Here is a 14,899-nt window from a genome sequence, read left to right as displayed (position 1 = left end):
AAGTGACCCCTGGAAATATTACAATCCTCAATTCATAAGTAGGGAAAGACATTCATTCTTGCTTTAATGAAATAATTTTAGAAATGAGTTTCAGAGACAGTTATAGGATATCACTGTGGACACCAGAGAGGGCAAGACATTCTTTGGCTAAGTATGACTCAACATCCACAATCTCAGGATGTATTTATTTATGGAGAATAAATAGGAGAATTAGGAATATATTTAAGACTTCTTCATGTTCTCATTCCAAATTAAATAAAATCCATATGCCTGAGTCCCAGAAGACCCACCACCATCTTGACACTGCATAACTCCAGCCTCATCTCAGACCAGTTCCTCACTTACCTGCCCACCCTGTGTCCCTTGAAAGTAACAACTTACACTTGACTTAAGGACCTTTCTTTTAGCTTTTTCTAATGCCTGGAATATTCTTACCTTTGATCATCACATAACAGAGTGGCCTGCCCTGACCATCCTGTCTATATATACACTATTTATTACATTGGGGCCCTCCTATTACCCCGCAGAGCATTTGTTACTATTTCAAATCATTGCTATTTTGCAAGTTTATTATCCATCTCCCCTCTGCCCCCTGCCTAGACCATCAACTACATGAGGAAAGGGACTTTAATTCTAATTTGCTGCTTAGTCCCCAGGCACATAGATCAGTATCGAGCACATACCTGATGCCCACTTACTAGGTATTAAATGAATGTAAAATTGATGTTGCTTTAATACTTTATATATCTTTTGTTCACTCAACTACATTTATCGTCTATTCTGTGTGAGATAACTTGTTAGGTATTATCTAACAGGAAAATTTAAAAATATAATTCTTCAAATTCCTCAGATCTGGAGGAAACTCAAATACTAAAGCTTTAGAACTTTAGAACTCAAGTATTGAACTTGAATGTAGAGATCATCTAGTGCAGCTTCTTTGTCCTGCATAGGAAGGAAGGGACAGAGATAACAGAGTCTTGCCCAAAATAACACATTTTCACTATGTTTTAGAAAAGGAGTTCCTAAGTCAGAACCTCAATGGAATATTTATAGCACTAACATATGAAGTTTGTTTCCCAGCAATGAAGTAAATTTACTATTATATTTATAAATATTATCACTCCGATTACTACTACCACTTCCGCTGGACCCCTCTGTGGATATGACATAGCACTTTGTTTCCTGAGTATGGGAATGACTGTCCCTAAAACATATACCAAATCCTTTAAACACCAAACAATCAATTAGATCAATTCAGTCACTCAAATACATAAATTCTATCAACTCTTTACCAACTGACAGACTATTGCCTGCTCAAACAAGCTGACAATAACAAGGACTGCAGCTCAGGAGCTTGTTGCATTACCTCACATAGTGCCTGTAGCAGAGGGGTCAGGAAATAATGAATTGAGTCTGTTCCAAATGCTAAGTAACTGTCAAATGATGGCTGGACAGATGGATGAATGACTGACTGAAGGAGAGAATGACTCAGTTCTGGAAACCTTCTATCAGCAGATGCACACTGCTCTGTCCTGCATTTCTCACTGTGCTTTGCACAATGCTAGCTACAGCCCAGCCGAGAAATGGCATCATTCAGGGAATCAGAGAATCTTTAGGGTTAGGGGTAACTTAGAATAAGCCTTAAGGATTTGATTTCTCTCTGAGGACCTCACTTTACCAAAATTATCTCACCCCAATGTGGAAAATCTCTCCTAATAAGTAGCACAAAAAGCCCTGCAGGGGTGCCTGGGTGGCTCAGTTGGTTAAGCATCTGCCTTCGGCTCAGGTCATGATCTCAGGGTCCTGAGATTGAGCCCCACATCGGGCTCCCTGCTCAGTGGGGAGTCTGCTTCTCCCTCTCTCTCTCTGCCCCTCCCCCTGCTCATGCTCTCTCTCTCTCTCTCTCTCTCAAATATACAAATTCTTTTTTAAGGAGCCCTTCAGTTGCAACTTTAGTTTATCAAATATAATAAATCTCATTTCTTTTAACATATAGCAATGTTTTAGTATAGAAACATTTCATATTTTGACTAAGTGTATTGGGAAGTATGAATCGGGTGGGTTCTTAGTATATCTAAAAGGAGTCCAGTCAGGATCGTCCCAGGGGAGCCAAGGTTAGCTTGTACTCTGCATACTGGCACAGTGCGGCACTGGAGAGGTACAGGGGAGAGAAGGAGGAAAAGAGCTCCCTCTCCCCTGGCAGTCCTCCTCCTATTACTATCCTTTGAGAGTCTGGAAGCTCCCTTGACATGCTCTGCTTGCTGCCTGTATCATGGTAGCTTAACAAATCCCTTTTGCAAAAGCCCTCATTGTGCGTGTCCTAAATAGCACAGTCAGAAATCCTGAGCGGTACCCTCCCCACCGCTTGTGCTCTATCTAGTGCTCTCTCTGTCAAAAAGATAAATAAAATATTAAGAGAAGGAAAGAAAGAAAGAAAGAAAGAAAGAAAGAAAGAAAGAAAGAAAGAAGAAAGAAAGAAAGAAAGAAAGAAAGAAAGAAAGAAAGAAAGAAAGAAAGAGGAAGGAAAGAAAGAAAAAGGAAGGAAGGGAGAAAAGAGAAAAGAAGAAAGAAAGAAAGAAAGAAAGAAAGAAAGGGAGGAGGAGGAGGGAGGGAGGAAAGAAAGAGGAAGGGAAGAAAGAAAGAAGAAAGAAAGAGAAAGAAAGAAAGAAAGAAAGAAAGAAAGAAAGAAAGAAAGAAAGAAAGAAAGAAAGAAAGAAAGAAAGAAAGAAGAAAGAAAGAAAGAAAGAAAGAAAGAAAGAAAGAAAGAAAGAAAGAAAAGAAAAGAAAAGAGAGAGGGAGGGAGGAAGGAAAGAAAGAATCAATCAATCAATCAATCCTGAGGGATGCCTGGGTGGCTGTGTCAGGTAGGCTTCCAACTCTTGATTTTGGCTCAGGTCATGATCTCGGGGTTGTGAGATCAAGCCCTGCGTTGTGCTCTGCACTGGGCATGGAGCCTGCTTGAAATTCAGTCTCCCTCTGCCTCTGCCCCCTCCCCCGTCCCCCCCAAAAAATTGAAAACAGAGAAAGGAAGGGAGGAAGAAGCGGGGGGAGGAAGGAATTAATTCTGAACTATTCCTTACACATTAAGAACCTAATATTTCATATTAAATTAGTAGCCTTCACCAAAAGCTACATGACATGGCAGTTAGGTTCACAGTATGTTAGTGGTTAAAAGTTCCATACATAATGTAAGTTATTAAAATGGCTAATAGGCTCTGGAGTCTTGCACTCAGGTCCTCGCCACACTTGCCAGCTGCCTGACCCTTGGAACATTATTTAATATTCCTAAGCCTCTGTGTTTTCATCTGTGAAAGCACAACAGTAGTATCTGTTCCACACTATTACGTGTGAATTACATAAATGCTTGAAATGCCTGACACACAGTGGACCTTCAAGAAAAGTGATGAGTAGTAGTAGTAATGAGAGTGTAAATGGCTTAAATACTTCAAGCACCGACTAAAGCATGGGCATATCCAATATGTATTCAGCAATTTTATTTTTTTTTATTTTATTATTATTATTACTTTTGTATTCAGCAATTTTAAACTTAACCATGGCTTTCCCATCTACTCACCACTACAGGATCCAAATAGGAGTAAAGGGATAAAAGTGAACCACAACCTGTCTTCTCTAGAAGAGTTTTCTAATTAGCACATTAACTAATTTACTCCTTACAAATGTGCAAGTTGTAAACACAAATCGTTGTCTCAGACATTGATAACTGATTTTACAAATGTAAATGCAATACAAACTCCTTGTAATTACACACAATTAAGGATTGCACACCATAATTTCTCCTCACATTGAACTTTTTATTTAATGAATTTATGATTCTAACAAGGAGACTGTGTTAGAGCATTAATTAAAATCTGTAGTATTTTGGTTCAGTATGTAATTTTCATTAAAGAGATCAAGTATGGTCAATAAGAATCTCAAAAATTATTCATTCTCCAAATGTTTTAAATTTAGGTCTTCTGAACATTCTACTATTAGCAACAATCTTTTTGTTTTTTACTCTTCAGATTTAGTGAATTGCTAGAAGGTAATAATACTGGATTTTTTTTCCTGGATAGATCTGATTGAAACTGTGTTTTGCACATAAGAGGGGCTCAGAATCATTATAAACTGATTCAATTGCAAATTTCTTTGTAAATTTTTGGAAGCCTTAACTTCAAAACAAAACTAAAAAAATATAGCAAACAGGAGGATGTGATTAAACACCAAAATATTTAGTTAAAAAATCATCCTAAGATGTTTTTCCACGTGAGGATAAACAATAACAAAATACCCAGTTGATTAAACAACTTACTCATTTCAAACACCCCAAACTACAAGTGGTACTAAAAAATATTAAAATTTCACCCATAATGCTTTAAAAATAGTTCATAATTTATATTTGAGCTAGAGTGGGTTTAACGATATTTCTTTTTTCTTGATAAACAACTTTTTAAAAAAATAGTGCAAAAAACTGTCTATTTTATCTCATTGCTGGTAATTCATTGTGTACTAATTCCTGTTATTGGCTATTCAATGGCTATTACTAGGGATCTCTCTAAAATCAGTAGAAAATCTTTAAAAAATTTTTAAAAAAAGAAAGAAAATCTTGCTTATCAAGTGACAATCTTACATTCTTTCTTTTTTGTCATTTTTATATGTAAAGAAATAAGGGGTGGGGGAGAGACTTGAAAAGAGAAAACCCTGAGCGGCTAGACTCCAAATAATTGGAAGAACTACAGCGCCATCTTGTGGAAGAAAGTATCTAATTAGTGAAATGCTTTGATTCTATTTTTAAAAAAGTGAATACTTGGCCACCACCTCTAATTTCTTTTAATGATATATTATTTTAAACCCTTTAGTCTAGTATGGCAAACAGCAAAGGACGCTATTATCTAAGGAACTAACATATATACAGAAACCAGATGAACTATGTCTATTTTATGGATAAAGAAAATACAAAGTTAGTATCTTTATTAGAGGTTGTCCCACAAAAGAAAGATCCCATAAAGAGGGTGAGGGGTGGGACAGGAATAAACCTGGAGGTCTTGGTTGCTCTATTCTTCTTTTCAAATTGAAAGGAATAAGGAAGCCCTTAACATGACTGCCATGCAGTTTCTGAAAAATTTATCAAGGAAGGATTTCCTTTAACATCCATAATCATAAAGCAATAAAGTCAAGGAGGTGGGAAGGGAAATTAAGGCTGGTTGGGTAAAGTCAGAGTAGCACAGATCTCCTCCTTTATTTTAACTCATTAACCAAAATTTACTGAGAGCCTACAATGTGCCAAGCACTTGGCACATTCGCTAGGCAGAGGGAGCGAAAAGGTGAATGATACACATAGTCCCTCCCTAAAAACACTTAATGATGAGTGAAGTACACAGATCATTTCAAAGTGGAGGAAATGCTCAGGAATGCCAGTCTGGGAAGTCATTTTATCTACTGGACATTGAACAGAACTTCAAGGAGTAGAACCGCCACCAAATGGGTACAACCAAATGGTGAACCCTGCATGAATCCAATACTCCAACATACTTTTCAGAGCACTTTTCAGACTATTGTGTATCCCATACAAACCCGAAAAAAGCATAGAGTATAGAATTTCCCTGTTGTAGAATTAAACACCCTCTCCTTCCTCTGGGCTCCCATAACAATTTGCTTATGACTTATTATGGAACTTAACTCCGTATGAATAATTATTAATAATTATTTACCTGCCTGCTTCTCCTAAGACAGCAAACTTTCTGAAAATCAAGACTGTCTCACTCACTTAACACCAACCATAGCGTATATTGAGCACTCAGCTCATGTTTGTTGAACTGAATCAGTTATATTTTGCAATAGTATTGGTTTGGCTACAGTGATAAGCTTCTGAATAAGAATAATGCAGCTATTCCTTAAGACACCCAGACTAGCACTATAAGAGGGACACCCATTTATTTCTAAGGTTATCAACTACCGAGCTCTTGTGTGGGGGCTTTTATGCCTGAATCAATTTTTAAAACTTCCATTTCCTGGGGCACTTGGGGGGCTCAGTGGTTGAACATCTGCCTTTGGCCAGGGTGTGATCCCAGGGTCCTGGGATCAAGCCCCACATTGGGCTCCCCACAGGGAGCCTGCTTCTCCCTCTCCTATGTCTCTGCGTGTGTGTGTGTGTGTGTGTGTGTGTGTGTGTGTCTCTCTCTGTCTCTCATGAATAACAAGAAAAAAAATCTTTAAAACTCCCATCTCCTAAACAAAAAAGGACAGTGGATAAGAGAAAATTTGTGTCTATTTCTACATCTGTTCTTTTAAATTGGGGGTGGGGAGCTTAAATATGATTTTCCCCCACAATTTTCTAAATCTTTTTTCTTTCTTTTTTTTTAAAGATTTTATTTTATTTATTCATGGGAGACACACACACACACACAGAGGCAGAGACATAGGCAGAGGGAGAAGCAGGCTCCATGCAAGGAGCCTGATGTGGGACTCGATCCTGGCACTCCAGGATCACGGCCTGGGCTGAAGACAGGCGCTAAACTGCTGAGCCACCCAGGGATCCCCTAAATCTTTTTTCTTTAAGCAAATAAAAATCTAAAGAGGCACCTACCTGACATAGATCTGACAAGAGAATAAAGTGAGAAAATTAATATTATCCAAGATGACTTAAATCTCCCAGAGCAATGCTTTTGCTCTTGCTTCTTGTCTCCTCACACCATCCACTCTCAATTCTGAACTCCCACTCACCCCCTTGCCTGGACTTTATTTTTCATCTAAAATAACATCTGATTACAGAAGAGTTAGCAGCAGCCCAGAAGGAGAATGTGTTACAAATCATTAACAAAGAGCATTTTGGAACCTAATTCCTGTCTTTCTAGACTAACTTTTATTTCTTTTTTTTTTTTTTTTGGCCACATTTTAGGCACTCACCTCAAGCTATGCACATCAATGTGCTTGACAGCAAAAAGAAACAAACATCAATAACTTTTAAACCACTGGACATAGAGATCTCTAAAGAAATCACTGTTAAACAACAAGTTCAACGTGTCCTACACTTGCTGTGCATCGGGGCACTAAAATAGGGAAGGCTACTAGTGTGGTTGTACTATATGGAGGCACATCAAGTATCGAATTCTCAGCAACTCTATTTTTAAGTGAGGGTCCACAGTTGTATATGCTGGTTTGCAAAGAAGAAATGCTTCAGTAGTCATTAAAAAAAGGGAAAAATCTTGATGTGAAATAACAATTCTTTTAGCTCTCCACAGGGTCAAGGATTTAAGCAGTGCATTTTATATGCAATACTGCAAATCTGTCTCATTTAAAATGCCATCCAGACTTGTAGTCTTATAATACAAAGTGCTAAGCACAAAGCTCATTTTACAATCTATTTCTTAATTCCGACTTTTGATTAAACAAGATAGTGACACAAAAGGTCCAGGCATAGTATCTGGTACTTAAGGGTTTCCTTCCCCTTTGCCTTTGGAAGAAGTAAGAAGACTGGGAGCGTGTCTCTTATCAACTTGTAAAAATGATAAAACCTCTTTCAATCTGTTTCTGTTTCTATCTGAAGGATAATAACATCACCTCAAGTCACCGGAAGGGGTAAAAAATATAACTTGTAAATAGCTAATTGTAAGTAGTTGCCCAGTAGAAAGAAGCTATTATTGTTAGTGCTGTTATTATTTTTTTTGGAGTGGTTTGGCATAAACTGCTCACTCAAACTTCTAACCTTTACAATTCTCACTGAAACCCAAATCTAAATAGACAAATTACACTCGAATCTTGTTGGTATTATATAGAAAACCTCAGAGGTGAGGTGGCTAAGCACTTTTATAATTACAAATTTTTGAAATGCTAGTTTTTTCAGTGTCAGTTCAGTCTTGGGGGGTTTAATAATAAAATGGCATTATCTATATTCTAATGTTTCTTCATTAAAAATCAGCTTCCAAGGAGAGAATCCGGTTGTATCAATACAAAATCCCAGGAGTGGCTGAGAAACCTGAGAGCTTGTCAAAAAAGACAAGAATGGGTCCTTTAGTAGCTCTGAGGTAGTTAAGTTGAAAATGCCAAGGAAAGTTGTATTTTTGTGGTTGTTATTTTATTACCTTTTCCAGCAATTTTCCACTTGAATGCCTTGTAAACTTGTAATTTAAGCACACTTTATTCTTTATTGTATTTCAATCTGGGAGGCAAATAACTTCGTCAACTTAATCGAAGACCGGGAACCACCAAGAATTCTGGTTAGAGTTCTAGTATTGATTTCGCTCTTAATTTTCCAGTAATTAAATTAGGACAATAACCAGACTACTTTCAGGACTGTGTTGCAAGAACTCTTCTGCTCCATTTTTAGTTCTCCCTTCCCCCTTTCACTGCCAGTGTTCAGAAAATTTGTGGAATTGAATTTATCACAGTAAAATTGCTTCCACTGAACAATCTCATATTAAGTAAAATTCAGCATAAAAATCATTTTAATGGCTTTCCTCTTTCCTACAAACTATGCTTATTCCCTTTTTCTCAACACGGTTCTCAGTGCCCCATATGAAACACATGAAATCAATTTCTCCTGGTTTTGGTCACTCCAATCATTTCCCCAAGCCCCAGAGAGCCTACGACTGAGCTCTTGAGCACTCCATTATTTTCAAAAACACTTAAAAGTACAAAGGAGAATCCAGTCAAGGAGAATAAGACAGATGATAACAAAATGGTCTGGTGTCCTGAAACCAAAAAAATTCAAGATGGAAGTGATCAATTAAATTAAACACTGGTGATGAGCAAAGGAAGATGAGGGCAAAGAACAGGTCCTCAGATTTGACAGGGGGTGGTTGCTGTCGGCTCATACAGGTGTGGTTCTGGTGAAATAAAGTTCGATTTGAATTGTCATGAAGATGGGAACTGAGAACATGGAGACACAGATTTGCTCTATAGGATAGCAAATAAGTTGGTAGCTATCATGGACAAAGAAGGAAGGGAAATTTCTTGTCTTCTTCCATTTAAGATTGTTGATTAATATTATAGCACTGATGGCAGAGAAGGAAGGAGACATGTAATGATGCAAGACAAAAGAGAGAATTATGATTTTTGAGAAAGTGAAAAGAGATGGAGTCTAGGGCACAAGTAAAGGGTTGTCCTAAAATGGGGAAAGAGACACTTGCATTGTAACAGAAGGCTACAGATGCAGGCAGGCTGGTTGGTAGAAAAAAATAACGCTACTTTCTGATTGTTTCATCAGTGAAATAAGAAGCAAAATCACCCACTAAGAGCGAGGAGAACAGAGGAGTAGTTGGAAATTTGAGAAGAAAGAGGAGATGGTGAAGCTGTAAACCCCTGAGAGAGAAAATAAAGCACTTAGGAAATGGGAACTGCGATCGACTGAACTGCAAAGCCTAAACTAAGGCTCACTTGACACAAACAGACATGAAATTTAAAAGAGAGCAATTACATATTCTGGTGTTTTTCTCTGGCGATCAACTACAGGCTTGGGAAACATTTATGGACTGTTTATTATGTGCCAAGTACTGTTCGAAGCATTTTACTTCTATTAATACCTTTGAGCCTGCAACAACCCCATGAGATAGGTATGGATGAGGAACCGAAGGCACAGAGCCATTAGGAAACTTAGCCAAGGTCACACAGCTAGTATCCGCTACCCCAGGATGCAAAGAGTGTAGGTCCAGAGCCCACATCATTAACCACTAAACTATACTACCTTTCTGCAAATAGTTGGGATTAACCAGTGTTGGTTTTCTGCCACTTGAGTAAGGCAGAGGGGAGGCAAGGGACCTGAGGGTGTTTGCAAGTAATTAGACAATGGAACCTAAAACTGGACAGGGAGGAAGTGAGAATAGGAACTAGAATAGGAACTAGAATAGGATCCTGCCTGGCTCAGTCAGTAAAGCATGCGACTCTTGATCTTGGGGTTGTGAGTTCGAGCTCCACGTTGGGAGTAGAGTTTATGTTAAAATAAAAAAAAAAACAGAATAACGAAATAATAATTTTGTTAAAAATAACAAAATAAATAAATAAATAAATAAAAATGATGTCATCAACGGATTGGAAATCCTGGTGTGATTGAAGAATTACCATGGAGGCAGTGAGTTGAATGAGATGTTAGAAATTGAGACTTTGATGGCAGTACAGTTATTCATTAGGACAAAATCTAAGGCTTGACCAGAAGAATTGGAAGCTAAAGTCAGAAGGAAAGGAAGGATGAGGAAAAATTGTAAGAGAAAAGGTCAAGGAACTTAAAAAAAATCAGGGGTTGGACGGATTTTCCACATGAATCAGGGGTAGTGGGGGAAAGAAAAATGTGCGCTGGGTGTTACACGCTGGGTGTAACACTCTTCACCAACTGAGAAAGATGGACTAGAAGAGTGGGAGATTACTGCAGGATGGGAGGATGGATAGAGTCACACAGCCTTGATCCAAATACGGGTTACCTGACTCATCCCAGTTTGTCCAGAACTCTCCCAGTTTTAGTACTGGAAATCCTACATCCCGGTCCTCTTTGAGCTGGGGATTCTGAGAGAGGAGGAAGGACGAGGTATATCATGGAGAAAGCAATAAGAGATGGATAATACCTACTCCATCTCCAGGCCCTGATGATGTGGCTGTTACATGCAGCTCTTCATCTCAGAAGGTGAGATGTGAGCTTTGCTCAAATGATCTCCTTTATTTGAGACAAAAGTTTCGAACACATTTTCTTCCCATTTTGTCTGATTGTTCCTCTAAGGATAGTGATCATGTTTCCGATCTCATTAAACCTAATATGCTCTAAAAGCTATAGCTAAGTGTCTATGATCAATAAGTGTTGTAAGTGCCTGAACGGGCTCAGCGGGAAATACTGCTCAGTTGACAAAGTCATAGCCCACAAAAGAGCCTGAGCACCCAGGGAAGGATTAGTAGACAGAGTCAGCCCACTTTCACGTGTCTGCAGTGAGAAATAGCTCTGCCCGAGAAGCATCTGCATCCTCCACTCCACTATTTCAAAGACTTCTGGGGCTAAGGTTCAGAGAACATCCTATTTCACAGATAAAATATTAAAGGTACTTCAGAAGTTACTAGAGTCACAGCAACCATCTTCTTTGACTGAACCCTTGCATGAACTCTCCACTCAGATTGTGCACGAAATGTAGTTTCTGTGTATTTCCAGTTTCACATGACAACAAATGCTCTATGATATTTTCTGATTTGTTTGAGGACCGTACGAAATTTGTGGCATATTCCTGGATTTCAAAATTGCATGTGCGCAAAACAAACAAACAAACAAACAAAAAACGGCTGAAAGAATATACCAAAGGTTAAGTAAACAATAATTCAAAAGCTGCAATGAGACCACCAGGCTGGTATGAGCTGTCTTCCAGGTCTTTCCTACCTTCTAACTATACATACTCTTCTCTCTCCTTGCTCTTGTCACTAAATTTCTCAAAGGCAAAATCTACATTTCTTCAACTCCAATTCGTCCTGGGCCTACAATCTGACTTCAGCCCATTCTGTCTTAGAAAGTCACCAGTGATTACATTAGTAGTCATCTCTGAGAAAGTCTCAGTTTCCTATGCTTGTAATATTTTGAGCAAATAGGGACTCCTGGGTGGCTCAGTGGTTTAGCACCTGCCTTCGAGCCAAGGCATGATCCTGGAATCCTGGGATCGAGTCCCGCATCGGGCTCCCTGCGTGGAGCCCGTTTCTCCCTCTGCCTATGTCTCTGTCTCATAAATAAATAAATAAATAAATAAATAAATAAATAAATAAATAAATAAATATTTTGAGCAAATAGAGAATAAACTATTTGCATGTAAATATGAGCTGATGGTTATATATTTGTTAGTCTCACACGAGTTTATAAATCAGAAAAAAAAATCCTTGGATAGACCACATATCTTAATTATAGGTCTAAACTTCCATCTCTCCTTGAAATTTCAGAAGCACTTAAAATCATTTGCTATCTTTTTCCTGAAATTATCTCACCTCTGTCCTATTTTTAAAAATATCTCTTCTCAAAAAAAAAAAGAAAACCTCTTATTCACCTATTATTTTCTTTTCTTCCTTCTACCCCAAAATTAGTTCATTATATTCCATATAATTCTTGAACTTTTAGCAACATTTAACTGCTTTTTAAATTCTTTCAACTCAAAAAAATAAAATAAAATAAAATAAATTCTTTCAACTCTTTAAAATTATTTTAAAATTCTCTTTCCAGATATATATATAAATATAAATATATAAAAATATGTATATATATGTGTATATATATATATACATATAATGTTCTTTCATTAGTGTCCTTAATGGCTTCTTTTCTTCCTCCTGTCTCCAAAGATAGGTAATCCCCAAGAACCAACAGCAGGACTTCTCCCTGCTTTCTACGAGACTAATCTTCATTAGCCATGTTGTTTATTATTGTGATTTCAACTGCTGTTTCTAAACAGAATGTAGTCCAACGAACCATTTTATTTCTACCCAGGTCTCCAATAGTTATCTCACATTCTATCTAAAATCCCACTCATCTTCCCAAGCAAAACCAGTTCTTCTGATTTCCTTAACTCTGTAGAAGAAGCCACCAACTTCATAGTCACTCAAACTTAAAATCTCTATTTCTTATCCATCCTAGTCAGAAAGTTTAACTTATTCCACCTCCACTCTAGACCTGACAATCATTACTTCTCTAGGATCATAAAAGCTTCTCAAGTGCCTCTCTGTCTCAGTTTTCCCATCTTCCAGTCCACCTAGAATTTTCTTTTCTTTTTAATATTTTATTTATTTATTTTACAGAGAGAGCGTACAAGCAGGGGGGTGGGTGGGGGCGGGTAGGAGAAGCAGATTCCCTGCCAAGCAGGGAGCCCAATGCAGGACTCGATCCCAGGACCCTGAAATCATGACCTGAGCCGAAGGCAGATGCTCAACTGACTGAGCCACCCAGGTGCTCCCAGAATTGATTTTCAAATTGACCTTCCGAAACCTGGTATCATAAGCTCCTTTATTCAGAAGCCTTTAACAGGCTCCAACTGTATGGCTAAAGAAAGTCAAACCTCCTAACCTGGCACCCAAGGCCCTTTCAGGCTGTGTGTATTTCTCCAAAGATACATATCTTACAACAGAGTCACATCTCTCAGGCTCTAAAATCAGACACAAGAAAATCATGAATAACCAAAATTACCCTGGAAAAGTCCTTCGACAGGAGCTCCACTGGAGACCACGAGCTGGTTCAGCACAGCCAGTTTTTCCTCCAGCATTGGAACAGATTCCTGTCTCTTTGGTTGAGCACCAGATGAAGTAGTTGGCTTGCTTTTAGGGTCCATTTTATATGAAAAATGCATATATGCATATCTTTAAAAATTAGAATCACACTCAGCTCAGTGATATGCTCGCACTTGAGAGACACCCAGAACAGAGGCAAACTGAAGGCACCAAAGATTCTCAGGCTTCCTGTCACGCTCACTCCAGGCAATCACTGGGAGGAATGATGGGCAGCATTGCCAGCACTATCTAAATTGTAATGTTTCTCTTTTTTATTTCTAGGATTGTTAGTTCCTTTTGCTAAGATAATGGCATTCCACCGTTACGTCTTTTTAAAAAGTTATTTAGATACTTGCCTTTATTTCCCCCACCCCACCCGAGCATCGAGGACAGGAATCAGGCCATATTCCTATTTACATCTTTACAGCACATAACACTGTACTGATTCACCCTGTAGATATTTTCTCAGCGAACCAAATTCGCCTTGATTTGTTTCTAATAGTTAAGTGAATAACAGGGTAGTTTTAAACAGAATATGCCTGATGGTAACGTCATTTCCTATTTTATTGAGAATCCACGTCTTTTTCTGTATGGACGTATTGACAAAGTCTTTTCTATTGAATCACTTCAGAGCAGCAGCTATTTTTTCTTTTCTAAATAAACTAATCTATTTCACGCGTATTAATAAAACAGTAAACTCCAGTGGAGGCAGCGAAATGGAGTGATGTATGCTTAGTGTCTATACCTGATAACCAAAATACGCATGTTAAAGTATATTTGACACATATTCATATGTCTAGATGTCAAAATAATGATAACTTAGAGTCGTGATTTTAAATAACAAGGAAATAACTGCTGAGTCATCATGATTGTATGAAAATCATGAGAAAAAAAAAAAAAAAAAAAACCTTGATAGCATCCCTGCATTAAACTAGGTAGTTTGCCAATATTATTTAAATATACTCGATAGCTAAAAACTCCCCTAGAAAAAAAAGCCATAATTCTACTACCCTATGTAACCTAAGATTGTAACTAGAACGATATTTAAGTAGCTTGATATTTATAATATTTAATATTGATACTGATATTTATTTATATTTACATTTAAATATTTACCTTGGGGGAACCCAGAGCTGCTTCTGGGACTCAACTTAAATAAACCACCCTGTGCATTTTGGGGGGGAACACACCAAAGTGAATTTTGGACTCGCTGCCACATCCTCTAGGTACCTGTGTTTGGTCCTTCCTGAAATTCAGTGAGAGAACCTACCCTGTAGCATCCGGGAGTGCACACCTGGCAGGTCTGAGAAGTCACCTGGAGCTGGGGCAGGGCTGATGACCGTGTCCCAGGAGCACCAAAGGGAAGCTAAGGGGGGGTGGGGGGGACTCGAGGTGTGTCACACGGCCCCGCTTCCCTGGGCAACACCTGCCGGGCCTGGAGAATGTTCCTGGGAACATCGATCCCCCCCACCCCCTCCCCGGGAAGGTCGGAGCTAGAGGGCCCTGGGTGGGGGGGGGGTGGGGGGGGCTCGGTCCTGCAGGCTGCCCTCTAGGGGCAGTGGAAGGAAACGGCTGCACCATGAGGTTCATGTTCCAAACAGCAGCCAGTACCTGACAGGGGCCCAAAGTAGAGGCACCCCCAATGGATGTGGGGGTGGGCCTCTGGCATTTGGAGCTGGACAAAGATGCTTCT

General features: G+C 38.7%; 1 protein-coding gene across 1 annotated transcript in view; it reads right to left on the bottom strand.

Annotated features, from left to right (window-relative positions):
* The window catches only part of NELL2 (neural EGFL like 2), a 381,417-nt gene extending 366,922 nt beyond the window's left edge, over nucleotides 1-14,495 (bottom strand). Inside the window, exon 1 of the mRNA XM_035707259.2 lies at nucleotides 14,477-14,495. The gene's annotated coding sequence lies outside the window, so the exon portion shown is untranslated. The remainder of the gene's footprint in view (nucleotides 1-14,476) is intronic.
* Nucleotides 14,496-14,899: the final 404 nt, after the last annotated feature.

This window comes from Canis lupus, chromosome 27, assembly GCF_003254725.2.
Source record: "Canis lupus dingo isolate Sandy chromosome 27, ASM325472v2, whole genome shotgun sequence".
NCBI classification, from domain to species: Eukaryota; Metazoa; Chordata; class Mammalia; order Carnivora; family Canidae; genus Canis; species Canis lupus.
This window is presented reverse-complemented; position numbering and strand designations above follow the sequence as displayed.